Consider the following 19,721-nt stretch of genomic DNA (forward strand, 5'->3'; position numbering starts at 1 on the left):
AAGGCAAAAGCAACACTGGTCAAGCCATGTCAAGCCGAAGCCACTTGCCTGTTGTGTACGAGTTTCAAAGCGCAAGTAGCGCAAGCCAGCATCGATTTCTTGTAGATTACGAAACCTGCTGCTTTCTCCTCGGCATCTTTTTGCGTCATAAACGAAAGGTAAGATATTTTTTAAGGGCTAATGTCAAGAGGGACGGGTAATTATATACCTGTCCGTGTACTGCAAACGCCGTGCGCTCTCCGTATGTTGGACATAACTGGCTAGGCACATTCTGAATGACAATGTAACTAAAGCACTCAAGGAATCATTTGTTATTCGCAAACATGGGCTAAATTTAAATACGTTGTTCTAGAGCCCCCAAATACACTTTCCTTGAGTCTGTCAGCGGCACGTTCACGTAGCCGCGTCGACGACCGCGTTCGCATTGAAGACGGCGCTAGCTGCGACGTGATGTGCGCGGTGGCTACGCTTTTACATTCACTCAAGGTTACCAGAAAGGTTGTAGCGCTTTTTAGAGTGTAAGCTCTTTAAGGGCGTGCGTTATAAATTGGTGTTGAGGTAAACTGTAGTCACGGGGTGACGAAACGTGGAAGAAGCCGTACGATGCGTTCATTCCTGCTAGTATGCTACGACTGTGTTCTCTACTGTGCGGCTCAATCCTGCGAACGCGGCGAAGTAATCGCATTTTGCCGACATGTGCTTGAAGGGCGTAGTAATATATTTACCGTTCTTGCTGTAAACGCTTGTATACATACGAATCCGCTGATAGACGACGCCAAAGCGCGTCGGTGAGGACGCTTCCTTGACATTCAGCGAGGACATTCAGTGGCCATAGAACAACTTTGCGCGATGCAGCTTCGTGTGCAGGGTTTTTAAATGCGGGATGGATGTTCGTTCTGCAGTGCACAGTGACAGTAGTGTTGAAATGTTCCCCACTGGCTCTGCCGAAGTGGAGTAGCTGGTGTTAGACCATATTGAAATATAGGAGGAATTAGCATGACTAATCAGGCTTTGGTTGCCCGAAGTTACCTCCCTTCACAAGTTGCCTGCCACATCTTGTCTATGTATCATGTACAGTGAAATCTCGTTGATACGTTTTTCAGGGGAACCGGGAAATAAAAAGCATTATGTGAAAATCGTATTATCCAAAGAGTTTGTTAAAAAAAATAGAAAAATCTGCATTCTCCGTCAGCAACTCAATTTTATTGAGCAACAGTGGAGTAGCTGGTAAATTTGTGCTGCACTTTCTTTTCGAAGTCTGGGAGAAAATTCTCCGGAAATGTAAAAATAAAAAAAAAAAGCTGCTGGTATTTTTCACTTCGGCGGACGCTGTTCTGTATGACACTTCACGTTGTGCCTTGAATTGGTGAAGCCAGCCACCAGACGCTTTGGAGTCCTCAATGCCCAAGGAGAGCGCAGTGTTGTCAACTTTTTCGCGTAGTACTGACCTATCGGCGTTCATCCTGCCGCTCTAACTTCCTCCAACCATGTGAGCAGGATGTCTTCCATTTGGTCATGCTTCGCACCTTGTGCTTGTTTCGCATCGGGGCCGTAAACTTGCAGATTCTTTTGAAGTTCCTCTTGCTGACCAGCAATAGTGTTGAGCGTTGACACTGGCAAACCGAGCTTGTGTGCCAAATCCACGCATTTCCTCTTCGGGTTTTCTTCCAATTTCTGTACAATTTCCACTTTTTCTTTTTATACTGAGTGCCTTCCATTTCCTCGACATTGCCACTAACCTGGCAGCACACCCCGCACAGCAACAAGGCAGCCTAAGGAGAACAAGACTAGTCAAATAGAACAAGAACAAAAATGGCCTCATAAGCAACACCACCGAACACAGGAACAGCGCAGAAAGAGAACAAAGAACGGAACGGGAAGCACAGAGCATGGCGAGAAGTTGGGGAGGGAAGTCGCCGCCTGCCAAGAGCATTAAAACTTTCTTCCTCGATTATGATCAAACTGAGAAACTCTGTGATTATGATATGTTTCACTAGATGGCACAGTGCCTCGCCTCACATATCATCCTCATTGAACAGAGCGCCCACACCCGGCAGCAGTGTTTTTGTCACAGGACTGGCGCTGCCATGCAGGTCATGGGTTGTTGACATGGGGTTTGAGCTAGTATACCGAAGAATAAATGTAAGGTTTCTAAAAATGGTCAAGGTTCACTTTCGTGGTCGTGCTACCCAATTTTTAGCAAAAATGTGATCGTATCAAATGCACGAAAATGCATTATTTCTAAGGGATTTTGGCTTGGAATGAAAAGAAAAATGTATTATGCAGAATTGTATCAATGACATCCCACTGTATGAGGCCTTCCTTCATAATAGTTAAGTTTGCATAATCCATCTAGAAGCACTACGTCCCATCTTTTTCTCTGACCAACATGACTGGAGACAGCCACAGACTGGAAGATGGTTCGACTGTATCCTTACTGAGCATTTTTTTTTTACCTTTTGGATGACGAGTCGTTCAGCAAGTGATACGCAATAGGGCCACCTGTACACTAGTGAAGCATCGTTGGTGTTGATATGATGAGTGACTGCAGAAGTTTGGGTTGGTGGATGGTTGTCTAAGTCGAAGATGTCCTTGCAGGAATCCAGAAGACGAGGGAGATCGGCGGTATGATCCGGTGGGAGGTCTGAAGCAGCCACTGCCTTGATTGATGGGATGCCTGCACTGCAGGAGGTAAATCTGCAGGGGTGCTAGCATTCATGGCAGAAAGTTCACAGCATTGCAAGCGAAATCCCCTTGGGAAAGACTTGAGGTGTGAAACTGAAGTTGAAAAACTGAAAGGGAAGGCAGGTTTGGTTCTCTACCACAGTAATGATGATGTGCGGCAGAGTGACGTTTCACAGAAGCAGCGCGTCTGTAATAGGGAAGACCATATAATAACTTGCAAAAGAAAAGCGAACACTGACCAAGAGTAAAAATATATTGACGTTTCAGAACCACATACGGGTCCCTTGTTCACTACGTAAGACAAGCCGTCGTCGTCAATTACATAGGCAGCACATGACGTAGAGAGCATGCGTAGACGGGAGGCAAAGTCCCATCTGTCCGGTTCATTGCGGCTGGCGTTGATTGGATAAAAAGTGACTCTAGCAGACGCCAAGATGATGTGTTCTTTTCCTTAGCTAAAATTGCGGTGTTCTCCCAGTCAATCTTGTGGGAATGTTTGTGCGCGTGCTCCGCAATGGCATTCGTCATGTGATTATGATTTCTTACATCACGTTGGTGCTCTTTCAGTCGTCGCGGAGCTTGCTGGTCGGTACATGGGCAATGCGCATGTCGTATTTTGAAAAGACGCGCGACAATGCTTCGCTTATTCCTGGGACGTAGGGGATGGCTGCGCGTGCTCGTAATGTCCTGTTGTTGGCCATTCTTGGCTGTAGTATCTTATACTTGGTCAGGCAAATAAGTCGCTTAGGATAGCCATTGGCGCTTAGTTTGCGGCGAATCGTTCCTAATTCACGTTTCAGTACACTGTCATCTGAGCAGATGCGTACGGCGCGCTTTATCAAGGACAACACAACGGATGTCTTGTGGCCGAGAGGGTGGCAAGATTCAAAACTGGGGTAACGACCCGTGTGTGTGAAGGAGAGAGCGCCCGCATCGCGGCGAACAAGAACATCCAAAAAAGGGAAGCATGTTGTCTTGCTCGAACTCCACGGTGAACTGTATATGCACATTCTGGGCGTTGAGGCTGTCAGGAGACATGGGACATCTTGATTTTTATAAATACAAAAACAGTCGTCGACATAGCGGCAGAAAAACCTTGGTGCCGGTGTGAAGGTTGCCAATACCTTCCCCTCTAAAGCCTCCATAACTAGATTGGCCGTAGTAACTGATATGGACGCACCCATCGCCGTGCCATGGGTCTGCTGATAGGGGCTTCCCCCGTAAGAAAAATAGGTGTTGCTCAGACAAAACATAAGCAACTCACAGAGCTCGGGGACGTCAAAGGGAGTGCGATCGGGAAGACTAATGTCCGCGTTTAGTGCTTTTTCGCACATGGCTACTGCCAGATCCACTGGGACACTAGTGAAAAGAGACTTGACGTCGAACGAAACCATGACGTCGTCTTCAGTTAGAGTTACGTCCTTCAGCTTCGAAACAAAAGAGGACGAGTTTCCGACGTGCGTTGGCGTCTTACCGGCTAGAGGGCTCAACACTTGGTGAAGGTAGCCTGATAGTCGGTAGAGCGGTGACCTCGAGAAGTCGACGACAGGCTAAAGAGGAACGCCAGGCTTGTGGATTTTAGGCAGACCGTAGATTGCCGGGGCTGAACCGTTCGTGCACAGTAACCTGTAGTAGAGGCCCTTGTGGTGCGGAGGGACTAGCTTGAAAAGCCTGGTTAGCAGTTCTTGAAGCTTCGACTGTAACCTGCTAGTTGGGTCACGGGCTAGAGGAGCGTATGTCTGCTGGTCTTCGAGAAGGGCCAACATCTTCGTGTGGTAGTCACTGCTATCTAGCAAGACCGTGGCATTGCCTTTGTCAGAAGGAAGGATTGCGATACTGCTGTTATTCCGCAGGCTCCTGATGGCTTGCCTCTCCGCTACCGATAAATGCAGTCTTGCACAATGTCTTCGCAAACCAGAGAGCACACCAATAGCACGGGTGCGCGCTTCTTGCCGTACTTCAGAGGGACGCTGGCCGACCGCGCGTTCAACCGCACAAATCACCTTTCCTGGCTCCGGGGGTGCTTCTGTGTTAAAATTCAAACCACGGGACAAAACCTTAGCCTCCTCTTCGTTCGGTGTGTACGGAGATAGGTTGATGACCTCTTGGGTGCATTGTGGCACGTCCGGCCGGAGTGCTTGCAGTTTCCTCTCTTGCGACGTTCTATGACGGCCTTCTGCCATGCTAGCAGTGAAGTTTGTGTGCAGCTGCACATCTGGGAAGTCCTCAGGAATAAGATACTCAAGTTGCCGGCGTGCAAAGAAGGTTTGCTTCTCCAAAGCTCGTAGCTTCTGGCGGCACTCAAGGATACGTGCTTGTAGTAGCTTCCGCTCGGCTTGTCGAACAATCTGGTGAGAAATAACTGTGAGAAACGGGTGGGCTTTATCACAGGGGCATGTATGTTACAGCATTTGACAGCAAATGGACATAATCTGTGAAACGAGAACGGTGCTTTTGAGCATTTTTGGCAGAAGAAAATTCAAAAGAGAGAAGTCCCGCAAGAACAGTCAGTGAGAGCGGTTCGAAAAAAAATGGACGTTGAGGATAATGTCATGGGGGCATTTTTCAAGGACGGTGAAGAGAACGACACTATCGTGGTCGGCAATCCATATTCAGGCGGTACGCATTCCGGCAATTGAAGGTGTGCTCTCATTGGCAACTCGAACAAATGTTTGCATGGGTGGCGTCAGAACTTTGCGGAGATGCCAGCGGAGGGTTAAGCTCATTACAGAGATGTGAGCATTTGTGTCAGTTTGAGCCTGGGCTGCAACACCATCAACAGTAATGTCTAGTAAATTGGGCTTAGACTCCTTGGTTAATAGAGGATCTGTCGTCCAGGTCACAGATGCAGTATTACCTCCTTGAGCTGCATTGATTAGGTAGTCTTCTGGTGAGGCGAAGGCTTAGCGTGGCAATGTCGAAAGCTGTAGCGGGCCACATGCCCACTTTGACAGCAGTGGAAGCATATTGGCTTGTTTTCAGGAGTACTCCACTCTTCGGAATTTTGTGTCTGAAAATGGCGTGGGGCATATTGGTGGGGACCAGTTAAGACACGAGGAACAGTGAAAGCGTTTTTCGGGTGAGCTACAGAGCAAATGCGTGGAATGGTGTGGCTTGCGAGCTCTTGCTGTATATCGCATGGATTAGGGAGTAAAAGGTGACGTTCATCCACGGGTCGGGGCTAGTAGGCCAGCCATAGCCGTAGCCTCCAGCTCACGGCGTACTATTTTCATTAAGTCGTCGAACAAAGAAGGGCAAATTCCAGTGGAGTGGTATACTCGTAATAGGATGTGGGAGCCGTGTTAGGCAGTCGAGTGAACTGTGGGGCAATACAGTGAGCTTTCGCTTGTTTCTTTCTTACTTTATTTGGTACCCACAGCGCCTGTTGGCATTACAGTGGGGGGAATAACAAAAAGAAATGCATCAACTAGTTACGTTGATAACCAAAGAAACATTTTCCAGAGGTTGCGAAGCCCTTTTCAAGATGTTTAAACGGTCTGCACTCTGTAATGATGCCGTCTGTGCTGGTGCAGTCCTTATAAACAAGCAGGTTGAAAGCGCCATCAGCAATTCCTTTCTGCACATGGCCTACTTTGCCAGTTTCTGACGTGTCGGCATCTATCTTGTGACACAGAGCAACACCATCCTGAATATAGGCGACGGATGACTCCATCGAGGTTTTGGCATGGGAAGAAAGTTCCTTCGCGGCTAGTTGGTGGCCAACAAGCTTTCCGAACAGCTCACGTAATGTCAATTTGCAGGTTTCCCAGCTTGTCAGGTCTGCTTCGTGTGTCTCAAACCAACAATAGTCTGGCTGGGCCCTTGAGGTAAAATATTACGTTGGCCAGCCCCAAGGTTGCATCCCATCTGTTATGAGTGCTCGCACTCTTGTAGGTGCTTGTCCAGTCATCAACGTCAGTGCCGCAGAAAGTGCTGCGGTCGCAGGGATGGGAGATGACCATAAGTGGCATAGTCGGCCAGAGGGCTCCATGGAGTGCCAAAATTTCTGTGCCGACCTGGCGTCCACTGCGCAGCTCCGTGTTTGAGGTAGCAGATGTTGCAGTGCAAGAGGACCAGGATAGGGCACGCTGCGCAAGCCCCTTCCTCTTCACAGCGCGCAAATGAGGTTACTGCGCGCGCAGTAATCCAGGCTGGTGCTCTGCTTTCAGCATTGACGCTGGAAACCTTTTCTACTCCCTTCCACATGAACAAGTTTTGGTCTCTGTGAAAGAGTGTATCACTGTCTACAACGGCGAGGTTAAGTTTATGCAAAGTTGCGGGATTTCCGTGGAATCCTTTTTGGAGCTTCTGCGTTTCTACTTAGCATCAACTATTGTAGGATGGTGTGACGGTGTCTGTGCAGAGATCTGGAATCTGTAGACGTTCTAAAGTTCCTCACCTTGTTAGTGACATTTTCTTGGCTCATGTTGACCGTGTATTGGAACGTGACTTGGAGGGTTTGGCAAATAAAATTTTCATGTATGTTGACGATTACGTAGTACTTTGTGGAAACTATGACCCTACAAGAAAAGTGGTAGACATTTTAAAAGCATTCAAACGTCACGCATTTAGGCTGACCTTTATGTCCAAGGCGCTAAACGAAAGAACAATCCAGTTTTTGGACCTGTTGTTAAAATTCGAGCAGAATCATGTATGTTGGCTCTATAGCCCGCGATCGAAGAAGCCTTTACTGAACTCTTCATCAGCACGTTCTAGGATTGCAAAATATGGGATTGTTGTCAACTGCCTCAGGTCAGCCATCTTGTTTTGTTTTCAGTCTTGTTTTCACCTAATTGAGTCTAGCTTTGGTGAACAGTTAGTTGGACCCAAAAATGCTGGCTACGGTGACGGAGTCATTGGGTCGACCTGTCTTCAGTTGTTGGATTTGGTGAAGAAAACTTGTCTCCTGCTTGTGATGTTGTGAAGGAAGAGATAGTTGTAATCTCGTACCTGCACGATGTATCTCACCGCTTGAAAGAAGTGGGGAGCAGATATAACATCAATGTGGTGTTTTCAGCCAAAATTAAGTTAAACTGCAGCTGTCCCGCCATCGAAAAGAATATTAGTAATAAGGGCCGAGCAAACAGCTGTGGTGTGAAACATGAGAAACAGGTTGTTCCTTATAGATTAAATGTGGTTTATTGCATTCCTTTCAATGGTGGTCGCTTTGATGTTGGCCAGTTCACTGAGTGCCTTCTGGCCCTCTTCCCACCCATTGCAAAGATTGTGGTTGCACGCTTTTCCTTCATGATACAACGGTACTGTTCTTGCACGATGAACAAAAGGTGAGGGAAGTATAGTGGAAGCACATAAAATTCAAAAAATGTCTGACTCGTGTGTTAGCGCTCGTCTTTAGCACTTTTAGATGCAGAATTGGCGTATCTTGAAGAGAGCAGTACTTGAGAGCGTTTGTCTCTCAACGAACAAAAATTCAGTTTTGGTTCGTTGGTTGTCCACTGTTATCCTCCTTTTTGTCCCGTTATTTGTGCGCTGCGAATATGAATCTGCACCAACTAGCCCGGTTTTCTACGCTACTTCAGTCCGCAACCACTATCAATGATGTTACGTGGCGCGGAGAAATTACAGGTTGTTTACAAACAAGTCGACAGCATTGGCTCAATGGTAAAGCGGTGCCAGAGTTGTGAACTGATCAACTTTGGTAACGTCATTTTTCGCTCGCGAGTCATTTAATTTGCATTCGTTCTCGTCGTCCAATGAGGATTACTGCACGACAACACCTACACGGCACGTTCAAAGCATCGAACAGATGGGTATTTCAGATACTTGGCTCCTAACTTATGGTAATATTAAGGCGAAGCAGCAAGTACAAGGCGTGCAAGGCAGCAGCCTGACTTCTTCTGGCCATCGTTGTCGGTCTAAAGGAGCAACTAAGTATACTTGTGCATGAAGGATATGCTATCCAGGCATTGACGATTTACAAAGTGACACTGTGTTTATTCAAAAAGGTTGTTCTTTAGCGCGTGTTGTTATAAGGTCTTTCCCACTTCTCTTGTTTTTAATAAAGTGCTGTTTTGCCGCTTTGCGCTGAAATCAGTTTTCAACTCTTGAGGATTTGTGCCTAGTCAAGTAATGGCTCCAACTTGTGCCTGAGCAGCAGCCGCAGTTCCTAAAGCATTGTGCAGCTGAGCCCAAGGACTTTTTCTTTTCCTTTTTTTTTTTTTTTTAGTGAAGGCAAAAAGAAAAAAATCGAAAACACCCGTGTGTGGAGATTTCAGTGCGTGTTAAGATACCCAAATGTCAGGATTAACGTGGATCGAACCTAGCACTGTGTCACGCTTCATAATGAAGCCCAAGAGTGGCCTCGGCAACTACAACCCCCGAAATAGAATCTTTTTCCAATTTGTTTTTGCAGCAGTGGTGCGATGAGTTGGGCTCAGCCTAGTGCCCCCTCGTATAATTCCTGACTGATAAACCGACCCAGTTGTCCTGTATGGCCATTGTGTGACAGCTGTTCTGTCAGATACACTGTAAGCACCTGCTTAGCTATTGGGAAAGGCAGTGCAGTTTGTTAACGAGATCAGAGATCAAAGCAGTCTAGCTCAGAACTTTAATCCTACTAGTGTAAGCCATGATTTGGCCTTGTACAAATTCTCAAAAAAGTCAAATACCATTTGGTGTGAAGGGACTAAAGCAGGTTTTAGACACAAGACTGCATCAGCAAAGGATCTCTGGTGTCACGTAGAAAAAAAATTCAGAATAAGCAGTTAGAATAGTTCAAAAGCAGACTAAACTAACTTTTGTGTACATATTAATGTAGCCATATATGGGACAAAATACACCATCAATTGTGAATTTAGATTCACTTGACGTTTGCGGTGTGGTTGTAAAAGGAAGCGTTTATTTGTTTCTTTTGGTGTTGCAGGTGCTGACTGAGAAATTGTCGAAAGTTTTGAGCCAAGATGTTCCTGGCCTAAACCGTGATGGGCATGTAAAATATTGTATGTATATTTGAGGTTATAAAGCATTTAATAAAGAATTTTCGAGCTTTGGGACTTGGTTTCTGCTGTTTCATATGCCCATACATTGCAACATGTAATCTATATTCAAATCTGTAGTTTTATTAAAAAATTGTTTTCAGCAGACAGATTTACTATTCACTACGTCACTTTTTCATGATCAGTTCATTAGCATGTGTTGCGGGATTTTTTTTTTTTTTTAGCAATTGATGCAGAACTCGCACACATACTAGGTAAATATTTATAAGGCTTAATGTTATGTTCCAGTTTTTCAGGCAATTTGAGAACCTGTATTTGCTGTAAACTTAGGTGCTTTCGTGATCACATGCCTTGAAGCATGCTCCAGCGTAAGAATACTGGATACCAAAGCCCCTTGTAGCTTGTTTTGGTCAGTGTGTGTGGACAAACGTAAGTCATCAGTGGAGGCTTCATAGTCCAACTCGTAAATAAATGTGGGTGCTAGCACCATTGGGGCTTGCAAGCAAAAAAGAAAAAGACCCGTGAACACACGATCGCGAAGAGGAGCCGGTGCAAATAGGTAGTCCTGCGTGTCTAAATCTAAGAGGCGAAGATCAGAGCAGGAGTATTTGACAGTTTTAATTGTGCCTGGGCAAAACTTTAGTGCCAACTGCCGTTTCGTCTGGGCGGAGCGCTAGATATACGATAAAGAAAAAAACAAAACAAGCAACCCGGTTTGTGCCATCGCATAAAAAGCAGCAGGGCACAGTGCCAACCATCGTGACAAGGTTGAAAGCAATCGTCAGAAAATCTGAGTACAACATGTTCAAGGTGGGCGACAAGTGATTATACATATCGCGTATTCCTAGCGTGACTTCGGGCCAACTTTATGGGGCATTAGGCTAAATTTATATTTGTCACACTCCAGGAATTCATTCATAATAAAGGTTGACGACTTTCACAGCGGCGGCTGATCACAGGGTGAACTGGGGATGCACGCTTGCGTAGCAACCGTTCACGCGACGATTTGCGAACGCTACACTGCGATTGCAAAACAGCACGGATGTCAAAGTATTTAGGTAATATTACCTAGAACACTGTTGCAGCGTTAAACGTAATCAAACGACCCGGTTGAAGCACTTCGAAATGCACAGCGGCGGGCACCACAAGGGGACGCGAAATCCAACACAGGCACAGTTGAAGCACTTTTAACTTCGTTAAAATATCCAGATCTAGGAATGTGGTTGAATCACAGCGCAGCCGTCCCACAAGGCGAAATCCAACGCGCGATTGAAACACTTGCCGGTTCGCGCAAGTGAAAAGGGCGCACGCTTCGGTATTCACTGCCGGCCGGCCGCCGGGCCAAGAGCGGGGAGTGTGCACACCGGCAGAACAGCCCCGCAACCCTTCGCCTTTCCCTCTCGCACTCCTCCTTTTCTCCCTTTCGTGGGTGATGCATCGCCGAAACCGGAATACGCGTCGGGGGGGCCCTGTCGGGCCAAGTTGGACGCCGAGGTCGAATCCGGCTGGGCCGTCCGGCTGGAGTTGGCTCCGCCCATCGGCCTTCGGCAACATGGCGGCGGCGAGCTGCGGGGACGGTGTACGTCGCACAACTTGATTGTGATATCAAAAACGACAACGACTTGCAGAAGTCACGACAGACCACCCCGGTCCTGAGTCGGTACTGCGATACGCGTTTATCGTTCGTCTTTTCAAATGTTCGTGCTTTGTGTGGAGCCGAGGCAGGAAATGCCCCAGTACCAGCGTCTGCAGAGTGGTTCGCCGTGTTTTCGTTCTTTATCAACTGTGTAGAGATACGCTCGTCGTGCTCATCGCTAGCGCGAGACGATTGATAAGTCCAAATTCATCGTGGCCCCGCTCTCGCGCGCTCCGAGCTGTCAAGGTCTGTCTCCGCGCTTGGATCATCGATAACGTTCAAAATATGGTCACTGTGAGTGAAAGCAACGCGCAGTGGCGGTCAACGCTTGTGTACAGTGCAAGTTTTTCATATCAAGTGTGTACGCCGTGCTGTTATCTGTTTGATGTGTCGAAGTTCGGCTCTCGCGATCAGCCGTGTGTGGTGCGTCGCAGTTCTCCCGGAGTTGAATGTGTGTCTGTGAAGCTGCGGCGCCGCTAGCTCCGATACTGCAAGAAACACATCGCATCCGAGGGGTGCACCTTTTACATAACTTTCCCGTTGTATATCTGCGCAGTTGGTAGCGATGTGTGGCGGTGTTTGTGCGTTTTGAAATGTGAGGGTGTTCCCAGTGCTTTAGTGCCGCTGGTGGACTGCGGCGTTCCCAAACCAGCGTCGTGAGTGCTCCGCTAGTTCGCCTATTCTAGTGGCCGCGTGATGTGGTGGCAAGTGTGCTTGGTGCAGCAACTGCAGTGTGTGTCCAGGCTGTGCTTTTTTTTTCGCGTTCAGCACTGCCTGGTTACGTGATGTGTGCTTCATGCGAGATGCTGTTTCCGTTTGGGACTAGTTTTCGTGGTCATTTCACTTGCAGCTGTTGCTTGTTTACATATGCCGCATATATGCGCTAGGTAAAGCTTCCATGCACCACTATCCGAAAAAGTACCTTTACTAATGAAGCACATGGTTATTGTAATGTAATCATGCAGTCATGACATATTCCTATGAGTAGTGTTTACACACCGGGTTCACAAAATGGTTTCTATCATAAACCTTTTCAAATGCCCATTTACGCTTTTGTTATAGTTGTTTGCTTTAAGCCACACCAAAGTTGGCTATGTTGTGGTCTTCCCTGAACTCTTAAAATGCCAGCACTGTCAATCATCAGTGAACATTCTTAAAGCGGAGTTGGGGGTAATTCGTGTTCCTTGGGCGGCACACGTGACTTCTTTTGAGAATCCCTTTTTGCTCCCAACATATCCAGTATCGTTCAGCTTGATTAAGCTCGTCGGATATGAGGGGTCCCAATTTGCTGCTTTGTTGTTTGGTTCTAGTGATAAACTGAAAAACCCGAGCTGTGACTCTGATTAGCTTTAAGATTTTGCCATAGTGTTCCAGATCGATCACGCCCGACTCAGTAGGTGGCGATGCTGCCGCTGGCAATGATCTTGTTTTCTTCCTTTCCCCTAGTTCGATTTCATCGTATATCGCTTTCGGAACCACTCATTCCCAATATGCATGCGGGACAAATCCACAGTGCTTTGCTCCGCTACAGGGCGTTTTTGGCCAGCTGCATGGCTGGGATGTCGCGAGCTAGATTTTCTCTTCCCGGATAATGTCTACATACGCACTTGTTCGCGAGGCGTTGAATTTTAGTGACTCAGTTGCGTGTGAACTGCTCTCAGCGGCCAACATCTTCATGAATCCAATAGAGTGCTGTTGTTGAATCTGTCCGCAGGTAGATGTTTGATGGCTGTTGCTTGAGGGCTTCCAAAATATAGCCACACAATCGACCAGCGAGCAGGCATGCCATCAGTTCCAGTCTCGCCAGTGTAATTTCCTTGCCTGGTGCAACCCTTTGTTTGCTTACCAGAGTTGTCGATCTTGTACCGTTTTCACCCTCCAGGGTGAGGTAGGCAACTGCCTCATATGGCATTGGACGGGTATCAGGAGAAATGTGAAAGCAGTCCGTCCTCCCTCCATTTGTTTGCGACCTGTAGTACCGGGGTACTTGAACCTCAGGGAGATAGGGAGTCCGTCTAGCTACCTTCCAGGCCGCCGTGCTGTTGGTAGGTAGCGTGTTGAAGTCGATGTTTTTACGCCACACTTCGTGGAACAGGACCTTGGCATGGACAATGAAAAAAGAAAGCCCCCCCCTCCCCCTCCCTTCCCAGTGGTTCATGTTGAACTTCAGCGCAAATGACAAGACGCAGTACGATAGCAACAGGACACACGAAGCGCTGCTTTGTCATGTCGTTTACGCTAGGGTTCAACATGCTTACCAACACTTCCAAGTTTTCACGTTGCGCCCTAGTGGGTCACATATCCACGCCGTTGTTTGTAGCATGGGCCAATTTGTGAATGGTTCTATGCCATGAATACAATCCATACATAGAGAGAATGTTAAGTGGTCGGCACACGGGTCCCACGTACGTCGCAAAACCTTCAGCACACCCGACAAATAACCGAGATGCATGGTAGCCCGGGAGTCACGTTGAAATCACTGGAATAGCATTTTACTGCTTCAAACATTTCAGTGGCATTTTTGTACAGCTTCACGGCAGCTTTCTCGCTTCCAGCTCCTGTGAGCACGTCATCCGTGTATGTCTCACAGTTTGAGGGTACTGCTCTTTGTTTAAGTGGTGTTGAAGCATTTCGGGAAGTAGAAATGGGTTAGCCATCACTCTGAAAGGGATGCGGGTCATACAGCAAGTCAAAACTGGTGAAAGTGGTACACCCGGTTTTGGTATAGCTTGAAACCACAGGAAACGCAATGCATCTTTGTCCACCGGTTTTATGCCAACCTTTAAAAATGTTTGTTTGATATCCGACCCTTGCGCCACTTGGTGTCTTCGGGAGTTCAGCAATAGGGTGTATGCACTGGGCTTTTGGCCGTGCAGCAATGCTACCTACACGACGGCCCCGACACCATATCCACAGTTGCATTCTGCCGTGCAGGCAGCATGTTTCCCGATGCAAAACGTGGTTTGCGGCGTGGTGTTGGTAAGAACGTTCGCGTGGGCAGTGTTTTTTTCTGCGTGATTCGTGGGTTTGCGAATGCCTTGTCACAAGGAGTAGTCAGCATTGTTTTTGTTTCGAAATTTCGGACTGTGCTGTGCACACTTCTGCAACCGCAGATCCGAAAGCAGGCCGCACAACAAAAGCAAGCGTTTCGCTTTTTTTTTTCTGTTTTGAAGCGGTAGCTAGAGCAGTACTTAAGATGATCTGACTTCAGGCAACGAATTCGCAAAGAAGCTATCGATGATGGGTTTAATCAGTACCAAATCAGGCGTGCCCATTTTATTTCAGGTGGAGACGACGGCCGTCAAAGCTTTCACCTCATACCTTGCACATGCTTGTAACACGATGTGTTAAGGTAGCCGGCATACTTTATCAATGAGGCTAACCCGACTGTGCATCCAGCCGCAGCCTTGTCTACTTCCAGTGTTTTTAGGTGAATACGTGTACATGAAATGCAACCTTTTTTCAGGTAATTGTGGGCATCCAACTCTTTTGTCGTCTTCGAGTGCTCTTTAATGACCAAGCGCGTTCTGTGCTTATGCACTAAAGCTTGACGTTGGCTATACAATTTGACTACTTCAAGAACAGCGCAGAGATGACGACTTATGGATTGGCAAACTAGAGCAATATGGTTTATCGCTTGTCTCTGCGCTGTTTTTGCAGTATTCAAAGCGTGTTCCATAATCTTGTTTTGCTTATAATTTCCACCTCGTCTACATAAAAAAAAAAGCACTTGAAAACTATCGGTCGAATCTTTGTCGACGTGGCTGCACCTAATTTTATATGCATATGTCACGATTGCTTCCACCCAGAACCTCTGCGTAATTGCTCACCATCATTGGGAGCTTAGGTAGACGTCAGTCATACGTTCAACACACCATAACACTGTTGCCAGAGCACCTCACCGTCTCTCGCACTCCCCAAGAAGCGCGCAGCATGCCTGGGTGGCTCAGTAAAGCCAGTGCCTCGTTGCAGCTTTGGGTGGAAAAATTTTCCTAACTCGAGACACGGTCCTTTGAAGCAACCCAAAAATAAGAAAATCAATGCATGGGGATCACACGGAGATAGTGCAAAGCGGACTACGTTATCAGCGCCTGTCCAACGGTTAGACAGGTGCGGACAGCGGTGCAGAGAGCACTGCACAATGTTTCAAAAATGTGACAAAGTGTGAGGTGAAAGCTTCAAGACCCGTCGTTTCCACTTGGAACGAAACAGGTGCAACAGATTCAGTACTGATTAGTCCCATTATCGATAACTTCATTGTAAATTCGTCGCATGAAGGCGGACTGTCATCGAGCGTTGCTCTATCCTTGGCTCCGAAGCAGCAAAAAAAAAAAAAAAAGTGACACGCTTGCTTTTGCCATGCGACCTGCTTCGGATCTTAGGTTGTAGCAAGCGTGCACAGCACAGTCTGGAATTTCGACGCAAAAACAATGCTGACTACTACTTGTAACAAGGCATTCGCAAATCCACAAATCGCTCGAAAAAAAAAAACGCTGTCCACATGAACGTTCTTGCCAACACAACACTGCGAACCACATTTCACATCAGGAACGCCGCGGCCCATGCGGCGAAATGCAACCGTGCAGATGGCATCGGTGCAGCTAAGCAAATAGCACCACCACGCATTCGAAAGCCTATTGCATACACCGATAGACTGACTAAATCGGAGGTCAGGTTCAGTCCACTTTCAAAGTTGTTGAAATATTTCGGTGAGTTACTGTGCGATGAAACGTCAAAAACCACCTGAAGCTTGGGAGAGTAACCTGCAACAGCCTAGTGCAGCATGTAGTAAACGGCATCAGCTTCACTCGTACTGTCCGTAAGTTTTGCTATCCCTAGCTGGTCGTAGTTTTTGATCACAGCGTCAGTAGTCCTGACACAATTCTGGGGAGTTTAGAAAGTGCCTTATCAAGTGGTATAGTGACATTGGCTTCCAAGGAAGCGCCTTCTTCTAATGTCCATCCATTTATTTGATGGTCCCGCCAAACGCAGAAAAATACAATAGAGGCGTGGAAATTTCTGAAATTTCAAACACTTTGCGAATGCTGTTTGCTATTTGATTTGCAGTGCACTTTATTCATTCAAAGTGCTGAATGTTTTTGAGTATTGAAAATTTGGGAATAATTGAGCAGTAAAAGTTGGCTTTGCCGCATGACATTCAAATTTTCTAGCTTCACTGCATGGCATGCCCTCTTTCGTTGACTTTTTGCATGACGCTGAAGTTGTGCAAAAAAGCTTAACATGTGGTCATACTATCACACTTAAAAATAAATGAACAACTGTATACCAACTGGTAGAGGTTTCAGAAGTGTCAAAGGCCCTGGCTTTAACACACCATTTGCTCACTTCTCATTTTTCTTCCACTCAGTTTTTATGTGTACCAACTTTCAGCCTTTTGTCCACCTGCTTGAGGGTCCAGCTTCATTCAACAGCAGAAGATCAAAAAATAAACTAAAAAAATCACTCCACAAAGTGAACACCCTCTTCCAAAACGCTTATTCAGAGGCTGGACGGGCTGCAGAATGCAGAACGCCCTTACTCTATGAAAGAGAACATGTGTCATTTCTTGTGCTACTGCACGCAGCATGCAACCCAACACGAGACAGCGAAAAGAACTCTTGTGCGATTGCTACGAAAAAACTTTTCAGAACTGAATCACTTTTGTGAACTGTAGCAGTCATGCTGACACTGCTCTACGGACAAAGGCTCTAGATTGGTCGACGTTCTATAACTTTGAGATCCTGAGATCTGTTATCCTACTACTGCCATTTTTTCAAATGTTCCTGATTTATTTCATTCTCCCTCTTATTCATTGTTTCTACGTACTCTTTCCACATTTTTTTTTTCATTTACTGTGTTCACCCTATCTGACGCAGCAAGCAACGCCATTTGTGGAGCTAATGTCTTCAGTATTCATTTCCCAAATCATTTATCTAACATCACTATCATCATCTGGAAGGCTCCCGCGCAATTACAGCTTTCAGCCCCATTTCATGCAGCAATGGCCTCGGTCTGCCTTACGTGGTTCTTCCACTACACCATCCCTGTTGCACTAAGCTCATGTGCTTGCGCTTTGTGCATAAAGTAACCGACAGGTGTCCTGAGCTCGAGAATGCCTAGATTAGGCTGTGTGTCGACCTGCCATTCCAGGTGCAGAGGCACAAATGAACGGGTGTAACACTTTTGTCTTCTGTCTGGCGCCAAGCGTAGGGAGAAGTGGAAAAGGGCACTAGAACGGTCGGAAGCTGACTGTTTTAGCTGTGATTGTAAGAGCGTTTGATTTTATGAGGAGTACTTTGATGGTATTGGCATTATAGTAACTTGCAGCTTTATTGGCAGCGGGCATGTGTTTTTGCAAAAAGATAAAGCAAGGCACTGCAAATGAACTGTGTTTTCTACCTCTCAACTGGTTACATTGATTTGATTGATTATGGGGTTTAATGCACCAAAGCTACACTTGGACTATGAGGCGCGCCGTATTAAAGTACTCCGGATTTATTTTGACCTCCTAAATATCTTTAAAATATGCCAAAATCTCGACATGAGCATTTTTGCTTTTTGCCTTTATGGTCGAGTCCCAGTCATGCTGCACGTGCAATCAAAGCTCCTTTGGAGTTTCTTCGGAGCACAGAACTGGACAAAGTTTTGTCATTGAAAATTTTGGCCGCATCAAAAGACATCTTTTCGTCTTCACGTTTTATTTTGTTTGTTTGTTTGTTTTTCTTCTCTCATTTAGGGTAGCAAGCCAGCCCGACGGCTCGGCTAACATCGCTGGTCTCCATTAAAGTTATTCTCTCTCTCTCTCTTAAGCCATTGTATTGGTGTTGAGTGCATAGAATTTTTACTGATTGCAAGAACATAGTGTATGTGATGATGCTCAAGTATCAATTTATATTTAAGGAACCCAGGAGAAGAAAAATATGAATGGTGCGAAATGAAAGGGTTCAACATGCATGGGACTATTTGATCATTACGAGTTGTGTGTCTATCGATGAAATGTCAATAAACCGTGCTGCAGTTTAGCGTCATATAGTGCTGATTTTTTTTTTTGTCTGCATAAACTTAACTTATTGTTGTATGTAGTGTTGTTCACTTAACCTTGTGTGTTTCAATTCTGTAATACTTAGTACATTTGGTAGCATTAAACAAAGGAACTCATTTTGCTGTGCCTTTACTTGCCTAACTTTGGCCGAAAAAGGCTTCATTTCAAAACAGAAGACCGCGTTATAAGCGGAAATTACGGAAATGAACTAGATCTTGGTAACTCATTGAGGCATCACTGCTCTTAACAAAACGTAGCCAGCTTTGTTTATAACTAAGGCTTATTAATTCATGTATCTATAAATCTCTGGGGCCTATCTGTTTTTGTGCATAGCTGTCTTGTTTTGAAATAAAATTTGATCGGCGAGTTTTATTTTGTGTGGGGTATACATGTCGTGTTCTGCCGTGAGTCTTCTGCAATTAGTGTGGGGCCAATTTTTCTTCAGCACCTCGAGCTGCCCTTGTCACTAATTTTTTAAATTTTTGTTGAAGTGCATACTGCGAACCAGAGGCCCAAGAAGGAGGGGCATAAAGGTGTGAACAAGATCAGAGATACCAGCAGTTCAGGATACTACACGTGGCAGCAATGAGAAAGAACAAAAGGTTAAAATAAACTAAACATTTGCTTCTATTTATTCAAATTAATCAAGACATATGTTCAGGTGTATTTTTCCAGTCGATAATACATGTGGGAAAAAAAAAATTTCAACCGGTGTGTATAACGGGTGAAAGAATGAAAATGGTAATGATGAATATTATTTTGAAGTATGTCGTGGTCTTGTATCTAGGCCAAGTTTGTAGCAAAACAACAACAAAAAATTGAAGGCATTGAGACTTCTTTTTTCCCTAGTGCTTCAATCGCACCAGTTTGCATGAGCTCGTTAAGAGAATCCGTGCGACCATAGTTAGAATTCTGAACAGTGAAGAAACGTAAGATGCAAAAACTTTCTCCTTGACTAATGTTCGAATCCCATAAGCTTACATGATCTCACAAAGAGAATTTGTGCGATTATATTTACAATAAATAAAGTCAACAGCCTTTCTTAGAGCCTTTTCAACCAATTCGATATTATTTCCTCTATAGGGGTCTGAGACTGTGCAGGCATACTGAAGTTTCTATCAAATTAAAGTAGGGTACAAAAATAATCTAACTTTTGCTGGAGTATTGGTGAGTTTATGCTTTATTAAACCGACTTCACGACAAGATGAGGAAAGATTGTTTTTTATATGACTTCAGCTCAAGTTGCTAGTTTATACAATAGCTAGACGAGTACATTTCTGAGCTTCGGGCAAGTTTTCCTGAAAAAGGGTAAAAAAGTGTGAGTGGATTCTTTTTGTTGACGATATGAAGGGAGACTGCAGTCATCCGGTTTTAACCCCGTAGCCCACACATGACTCCAGGA

The 19,721-nt window shown here is 45.8% G+C and overlaps 1 long non-coding RNA gene across 1 annotated transcript; it reads left to right on the forward strand.

Annotated features, from left to right (window-relative positions):
• Positions 1-55: 55 nt before the first annotated feature.
• Positions 56-9,697, forward strand: LOC144162871 (uncharacterized). Its single transcript, XR_013320786.1, has 3 exons — positions 56-158; positions 2,599-2,691; positions 9,569-9,697. It is a non-coding gene; the product is annotated as an uncharacterized LOC144162871 (long non-coding RNA).
• Positions 9,698-19,721: the final 10,024 nt, after the last annotated feature.

The sequence above is a fragment of the Haemaphysalis longicornis genome, unplaced genomic scaffold (assembly GCF_048455015.1).
Source record: "Haemaphysalis longicornis isolate Haplotype H1 unplaced genomic scaffold, Haemaphysalis longicornis Haplotype H1 scaffold_12, whole genome shotgun sequence".
Classification (NCBI taxonomy): domain Eukaryota; kingdom Metazoa; phylum Arthropoda; class Arachnida; order Ixodida; family Ixodidae; genus Haemaphysalis; species Haemaphysalis longicornis.